The following is an 8,875-nucleotide window of genomic DNA, read 5'->3' on the forward strand; positions in this document are numbered from 1 at the left end:
ACTTCCACGGAGCCAAGAAAGACAAACGGAGAGCGAGCTTACCGGTGTATTTATCCGCTCTCATGTACAGTGCAGCTAGTCCACAGAAAAACGGAGCAAAGGAAGTCCTCTTCCTTAGTGCTGTGTACCTAGGGAAAAGCACATTTCGAGACGCAGTCTCAAGATGTCTCCCGCGCTATTCACGCATGCGCACAACGGCCGGCGCAGTTTAGCTGGGGACCTTTTTACTTGAATACACGCGAACAGAGAATTTATTGGCAGAGAATAGCCTAAGGTAGGCCTGAAGCCTGTTTCCCATGGATCGATCTTGCACTGGCTTTTATTGCGATAGCAATTATATGAACACTCCAAGTGGATTTCTGCCATCAGCGTCGGCGTCGCAGTCACCGTGAGGTTCAGTATAAAGTCTAAGGGCGATAACATCCTCGCCGCGCGCCATAGGCTGTATGTGCGAGTGAAAGTGCGCGAGGGATGATGATAAGTGGTTCTTGAGGGAAAGGGAAAGGTTGGCGCTATCTTCTGCAGCCCTTGAGGGAGCACGGCTCAGCCAAAAAGGGACGCGCGCTTTCACGGAGAAGGAACGCACGCACGGTGGCGAGCAAACGCGACCTCTTCCGTCGTGCGAAATGCAATGGGAGGCAGGGAGGGTGATGAAAACTGAAGACGACGAAGAGGAGAGAACGTGTGAGGCGAAGGCTCGCGCTAGCGCCATCTTTGCCCAGTTGGTTCAATAAACCGCAACCGGTGGGCGCACAGTCACTTCATTCCTCACATTTATGGTGCCGTGAAACCCGGGAGACGACTGGCGTCCTGCACCGACGATGGATCAACTGCGACGCAGCAGAGGCGTACTTCGAGCCGCCGCTACAAGGCTCATCTCGTCTGCTACCTTAGCGCTACAAGCCGAGCATCCTTCGCCATCTGACCTGCAAGTTATTTTGGATGACCTGCAGGACAAGGACTCGGTGCTAGCAGCGCTCAACGAGACGATTGCCGACCTCATGGACGACGGTGACAAGTATGAGGCGGAACCCTTACGAAAATGTCAGATATGGACTGACATGAAAAAGGTCATATATGGGCATATTAAAAATTGGGCCGATATGGCCATATACGGCCATATCTGCCCAATTTTTGATATGTCCATATATGGGACCCTTATATGCTATATATGGGACCCTTTAATATATGGCCACTTCTAAATTTTTAATATGTCCATATATGGCGCTCTTATATGGTCATATTTGGAAATTCAATAAATTAAAATCTGGGGTTTTACATGCCAAAACCACAATTTTATGATGAGGCACACCCTGGTGATCGAGGCACTCCAATTTATTTTAACTCCCTGTGGTTTTTTAATGTGCACCCAATGCATAGCACACAGGCATCTTTGCATTTCAGCCCCATCGAAATGCGACTGCCGCACCCGGGATTCAAGCCTGAGCTTCAATCAGATCGTGGTTTTGGCACGTCAAACCACACAATTGTCTAAATCGTGTGCACGACTGCTTCAGCCGAGGGACCGCGCTGCCCGACGTGTTATGGAGCAGAGGTGAATAAGACATTCTTAAGAATATGCCAGCCAGCTGACCTTGCTACTTAATACAGAAATAGGACAGTGGTTGTCTGTAGAACTTCAGTTACCAACAAGAAGTGCCACCGCACTGCCGTATGAGCGAAGGCGTATTGATCTATTTTTGTATTTTGTACTTATTTACCCTCAAGGCCCCAGGGTATTACAGAGGGGAGTTGGTACATGTGAATACATTCAATACAACAGCAGCAGTATTAGAAACAATGGAATACAATCATAACAGGAATGATGCAACAGTTATGTAGTTATTGACAAATAAGGTTTGTAGCAGCACTTCTAAATTGATTAATATCTCGAACGGCGGCAACATTCTGTGGAAGGCTTAATAGTAAACACTACTTATAACCTAGATTTCCGAAAGAGGTGCCCGTGTGATCACTGCGAAGGCCTTGGGCGCGTAAGGCGATTACGTTGCGGTATTAAGTTTAGATTACCAAAACTCCCCAGCTGGTTTCACTTTCAACAGAACAAATTGCAAGCGTTCAAGTGTATCAGTGCTAGAGTTCTGCTTATAAAGTAAGAAAGAGAGATATATAGGCCCCAAAGTTTCTTGCGAAGGCATGTATTTTCGCCGGTCTTGAGCCGTTTATCTTAAAAGGGCAGCCGATGCCTTCGTTTCACAGAAGAGCGTCCGACTAACTGCGACCGGCCATTCATTGAAGCGATGCTGGCTCTGAAACAAATTGACTCGACCAACACAAAGTTCGCATTCATGGCAAGGACACACTGTTATGTGTGCTAAATAAGTTTACGGGGGTGGCACTATAAACGCACTATAGCGTCTTCTACTCTTCTGGTATAAGCATTGTGAGTGGCCAAGCCATATTGTGAGCGCAACTTTGTGTTGATGCCCGGCAAAATATTGTTTTAATGAACTACGTCTTCTTAAGTTTCATGTTAGCCATAGTTTGACAATAAACAATACAATTTGAATTATTTTAGAGTTAAACGTAATAAGGTGATAAGATTAAACGTGGGAGGCCCTACATCCTATACTGTGCGGGGGTACACATTCGCATCACTAATGCCACCTGATAGCAACTTAGGCCTTTTGTTTAATTTAGACGTCTCTGAATCTCGCCCCCTTGGGCTTAGTAGTAGTACGCCAAAGCCACTGTTTCAATGTGTTTCAGAGGACGTAATTCACCTTCCAAGTTGAGTCGAATCAGCTCATTCAAATGAAATCACAAAGAGGACTGAATTAAGAAAGTATTAGACACCATTCCGCTACACTGGAAAGAATACAGTTTTCCAAATTCGCAAGTTCATTTCCATGCATTGCTTATAAGCCCCAACTGATGGCAGCATCAGTCATTGTTCAAATGACGACAAAGTAGTAGCTGCGCATAAACTGAGGCTTGCCTGTTGCGCGTCACTTCACCGTGCGATTACGCCTATATTTCCAATGTCATAAGATTAGCAAACTGTGACCGTATGTGCGGATATGACAGTCGCCATCAGCTAAGCAAACTGCTTTGTGGGAAAGCTAGCTTTATCATTATAAAAAGCTTTATCATTATAAAAACCACAGCCTTGTTCATGTTGCATGATGCGACTTGGCACCCCCAATAGACAGCAAAATATGAAAGGCACAAATTCATGCTCACTGTAATGTAAAGTTTGCTGCTTCCGTCGAGAAAGCTTGCTTAAGAGCGCGCTACCATTTTTGTCCCTGAGATCGGATGCACCCCTGAAGAAATCTAGGTAAGAACAGTTCACTACGACCATTGATTCTTGTAGGAAGTAGGCGGCGGCCTGATGCTGACAAAGTCCGAGTACCTCGCATACTCTTTCAGACAAAGAGCAGCTGGAGCGACCGTCGTCGTGGCGTTTTATCCGTGGTAGAGACCTACGCAAGAACGGAGGAAAATAATAGTGATATGGTGAATGACTACATCATCATTCAATAAAATTTTCGGCACTTGAGTCCTAGCCAGAAGTGCGACGACTGTCTTACTGAGGCAGTCTTGAATTTCTTGCGCGCGTCCCACCACTTTAAAAGGTCATTGATGCGCATGACTTTAGCGTGAACATCACGTCAGAATACTAACACAGTAACCGTGCATAGATGCCCAGACCGTCTATCCTGACCCACCTGCGTCTCAGTCACTCTGCCCTCGCTTCCACCGTCGACCACGATACCGCCCATCTGTTTCCTAAAGTCTGTGGCCATAAACTAGAATATGGGGTTTGTGACCATATATGAGGCAATGACATCGTCCTAGAGGCGCCCAAAAAGCCGCTGCTCTATGATGATGATGATGATGATGATGATGATGATGATGATGATGCCTTATTTAATGGAACAAACCCACTGTGGAGGATAGGCCGCGGATCGGGTGGTAATATGACAAAAAGTAAGCAAGTGGAAATGAATTTTTATTGAATATGAGAAAGAAACCGTTAACAAATAAAACTAAATAGTGTATACTGAAACAGTCAACCTTGCATTAGTAACACGACCTGAATATAAAAATACTTAAAGTAAAGACACTTGATCGCCGCCCATGACGACGATGATGATAATTTCTTGTTTAATGGCATGAACCCACTGTGGCGGATAGACCACGAACCGGTTTGGGTGGTGCTTCTTTTGTAGCTTCCTCTCGTGCTGCGTTGTTGTCATTGTTATCGTTCTTGTCCATCGAACGTGTGGCTCATGCCCACTATAGGGTTTGGCCGAGAAATGGATGGAATATTTCAAGGTATGTTTAAAAATTAATTTTCAGAACTGCTTTAAAGTAAGGACTGTAGAAAAGTGAAATTATATTTAAAATAAAAGTAATAATAACAGGAAGAATCAATACTCAATAACTGAAAAACACACAAAAACGTCAAAGCTTGGACTAGGCCGCGCAAAGCTCAAGACACAGCAAAGCTGGCCGATTGATTGCGTCATAACCTAAGAGATACCTGGCATAACCAAGCTCAACTAAGGCATAGGCAAGGCCGAACCTAGCTACTACCAAGTTCAACCTAGATATACAACCAAGTTCAACGTCGACATAGCCAAGTTCAACCTAGATACTACCAGGAGACGCAACTAATCGGCCAGCTTCGTTGTGTCTCGAGCTTTGCGCGGCCTAGTGCAAGCTTTGCCTCTCCATTGCGAAGACAGAAGAGAAGTGAAATTGCACGCTGGAATAATTAGCGGCCACGCAGCCAGCTGTGGAAGATGACGACGACGACTAACGCGGGAGGAGTGGCACGAGCGCGTGCTGAGCACGAGTACGAGCGCTAACCGAGGGGCGCCAACGAGCCACCTGCGGAAGAAGACGACGACGCTAGAGCCAATGCTGATGGTGATAGTTTCGTGAAACGCGCGATGGAGCAGTGGCACGAGCGCGTACCGAGCACGAGTATACGAGCGCTAACCGAGGGGCGCCAACGAGCCAGCTGCGGGCGAAGACGACGACGCTCGAGCCAATGCTGATGATGATAGTTTCGGGAAACACGCACTTTTTACAGCTGGCTTAAACAGCTCCACTATTAAAAAGAAACGATAAGATACCGGGGGAGGAAACAACTTTATTCAAACTTTCAGGCACAACGCTCTGAGAGGCCTAGGTCTCTAGGCGGCATCGGTTGATGCGACCTGCAGAGGCCTGGTCGTGAGATCTTGAATGGTCTTGTGTCGGAGGCCCTCCGAAGGATCTGGCAGTAGTTTTTTTTTTTTTGGGGGGGGGGGGCTATATTTACGCTGTATTCAGTTGGACCCATCAGGAATTCCTCATATTGAGAAAATTGCCTTAGAACACTAGACGTACGTCACTTGCTCTGGCCATGTGGTCGCACTCACGCAAAGAAGAATCAAGACTCCGCCAGGCTACAAGAAGCACTACGCAGCACGGACCTGGCGGAACAGCTCTGAGCCGTCCAGCGAGCCCACGATGCGGCCAGGGAGCTAGAACTCCCAGTCCCAACGTGGGAGTAGCCCGCTCTATGGGGATTTGTGCCCCGTAGCCCGCAGGACCTCATAATAAAGTTATCCCATCCCATCCCATCCATCAGGAATTCCTGGACAACGGGGCCTGCTCCACGAGCTGGCTTCTTCGCTGTCAGTTACGCTACAAGCAATGCCTGATCAATTTTTCATTATTTCTACCACTATTCTCTCTGGGCCCTTTGTGGATAAATTCAAGCTTCGTATGAGTTTGTTTCCGGTGGACATTTCCATTTTGTAGAACGTTTCACAAGGCATGGGACCACTGGAACAATTTTTGGAGAACATTTTGTAACAAACACTTTTGTTTGTGGATGACAATATTTGAAATTTGCAGTGGAGAAAAAAAAAGTAATTTCTGGGGCTCCAAATTACAAATTTAGGGCCGCATTTTTGTAGAAAACCCCTGCCTTTGAAGGAGAGCATTCTAAATCTGAATTGCACCGTAATAAATATGGTTATCGTAACTAGACTACTTTTATTCTTTAGGATGAACTCCTCAGAGTTCTTAAAAACGGCTTCAAAGTTATCATAAAACCGGCTTCAATAGTTCTATTACAGCTTGATATCGGTCCTGCTAAACATGTTGATACAAACACTTAGATTTATTAGCACCATGTAAAGCGACATCAACAGAAGGTGAAATCGACGCTATAAACTACTGGGTTCCGCTTTAAAAAGCTTACCAGGTGCAGTAGAATTCCAGTAATCTCAAGTGACATAATTCGGACTAAGTGAAAACTTGAACAAATTTTTGGGTCCCTTACCGCGGCAGGCATTTGAATGTAGAAAAAAAGTCGCAGTTCCGCCCGGAAGGCGAAGCATCGATTGCGATAGCAAATTAGTAGATAGAGAGAAAAACATTTGAGCTCAAATGACGGCGTCTTCTCAGACGACGGACGGGGTGGTTCCCTGGTTTCGGGACCCATATACGGCCAGCAGCTCCTGGCACCTAGCCGCCAGCGCGAGCTGGATCGACAGGGCGGGGCTGGATCGTAAGGTCTCCCATCGCTCATGGGGTGGGGTAGTGGGGGACGGAGGGGGGATGGGGGGTATAGGGGATTTGATTGACGTGCACTCCATCAGGATGTGTGCGAGGGTGCCTGTGTTGTTTTTGCAAAATGGACAAATGTCCTCTTCGGTTTCTGGGTAGAATTTATTCATCAGGGCAGGGTGGGTAAGTGAACCCGCCTGAATGCGCCTGATGATTGTTTGTTGTTCCCTGCTCAGGGTGCGATGCGGCTCGGGGCAGGTGCGCCGATCCTCCCTATACTCGGAGGTAATCTCTCTGTATATATACGTGAGCACCGGGTTGGTGGTGTCGGCGTCCTGCTCTGCCCGGAGGGTCATCGCTCGGGCATGGTAATCGGCTATGACGTTGCCGGCTACCGCTGTGTGGGCAGGCACCCATATGAGCTCTACGGCTCGCTCCGGTGCCCTTTTCTTCGTTAATATCGCGGCTGTCTCTGAGGAGATCACACCTTTCCTGTAGCCGCCGTAAGCTCTTTTGGAGTCGGTAACCACTACCGCCTGGTTGGACGAGCGCCAGGGCTATGGCCACTTCCTCTGCTGTCGCTGACTCTCTGGTGTTGACTGCAGCGCTGTTTATCAACCGTTCCCCGTCGGTTACCACCACCACTGCTTTGTTGCTGCCCTTGACAAGGGACGCATCCACGTATAGGACTCCCTCCAACCGCTGCATTTTGGAATTAATCGCCAGAGCTCTGACTTCTCTCCTGCCGTCATTTTTCTCCGGCGTCATGTTTCGGGGTAAGGGCTTGGTGGTGATTGTCGTCATCCATTCAGTTGGGATGTACCTCTTGATTGTTGCTCTCTCCTTGCGCCACCCTATCTTATCCAGCACCGCGCGGCCATGATTTGTCTGGCTCAGGCGGAGTCGCTGGTTAGACAGGTGGGCCTCTATGAGTTCGTCGACTGTGTTGTGTGCCCCCATGGCTTGAAGGCGCTGGGTGGACGAATAGATGGGTAGGCCGAGGGCTTGCTTGGTGGCCTTTCTGATGATGGTATCGAGTGTATTCTTTTGAGTCCTGTCTAGATTGAGATACGGGGCCGAATATGTTATCCTGGATGTTATGAATGCCTTCACTAGTCTGAGGGCGTCGTCTTCTTTGAGTCCTCTGTTTCTAGTTGAAGCCCTTCTCAGCATGGCTAAGATCTTCTCCGCGCTGGTCTTCATCTTGGCGATGGCGGCGTGTGCTTTGCCATTGTCTTGTATTAGGAGTCCGAGAATTCTACATGTGTCCGTCGGCTTGACTGTGGTGCCGTCAATTTGGATGCAGATGTCTGGTGGCGGCTGCTTCCGGGGCTTTCCTGGTTGGATTACGAGGAGTTCTGACTTCTGCCGCGCGCAGCTGAGTCCACAGGTCTTCGCGTAATCGTGCACTGTGAGTGCTGCCGCTTGAAGTGTCTCCTCCATCCAGCCGTCGGAGCCCGCTTGCTCCGTCCATATTGTAACATCGCCCGCGTAGAACACGTGTCCGATTCCTTCGATTTTGTCTAGCAATCGTGGCAGTGGCAGAAAGGCCACGTTAAACAGGAGTGGTGATAACACTGCTCCCTGTGGGGTGCCCCGCTCCCCCAATTCAATGGGCTCTGATCGCTCTTCACCTATTGAGATTCGTGCCTTGCGGGAGGACATAAAGTCTTTGACATATCCGAAAGTGCGCCTCCCGCACCTCGTCTCATTGAGGTTAGTGAGTATACTAGCATGAGTAACATTGTCGAACGCCCCTTTCAGATCTAGGGCGAGGATTGCCCTGGGGCTGTTTCGCGTAGCTCTTTTGATTACCAGCTCTTGAAGCTGAAGCATGATGTCCTGTGTTGATAGATGCTTGCGGAACCCAAACATCGTCTTCGGAAGTTGGTCGGAGACCTCAAGGTGTTCCTGGAGGCGACGTAGTACCATACTCTCCACCACCTTGCCAACACAGGAGGTCAGCGATATTGGCCTCATGTTTTCGATCGCGGGGGCCTTACCCGGTTTGGGAATGAATCGCACCTCGGCCTCTTTCCACTCCGGCGGGAGTTGAGAAGTTTCCCAAGCCTTATTTGTATGTTCGAGCAGAGATTGTGCCGTCCTACCGCTCATGTTGGCGAGCAACCTGTAGGTGATGGCGTCTCTCCCCGGAGCGCTTTTCTTGTTGCTCTCGTCAATTGCTGTCCACATCTCGGGGATCGTGAACGGTCTGTCCAGGTCTTCATTGCTGGCTCCTGTGTATTCTCGCGGGATCGGGTGTTGCCCTCGCTCCGTTTGAAAATAGTGGTCTTCTAGGGCCTTCATAAACCGGCCGCCGTCTCCGTCGTATGTGTGTTTA

The sequence above is a fragment of the Dermacentor silvarum genome, chromosome 1, assembly GCF_013339745.2.
Source record: "Dermacentor silvarum isolate Dsil-2018 chromosome 1, BIME_Dsil_1.4, whole genome shotgun sequence".
Classification (NCBI taxonomy): Eukaryota; Metazoa; Arthropoda; class Arachnida; order Ixodida; family Ixodidae; genus Dermacentor; species Dermacentor silvarum.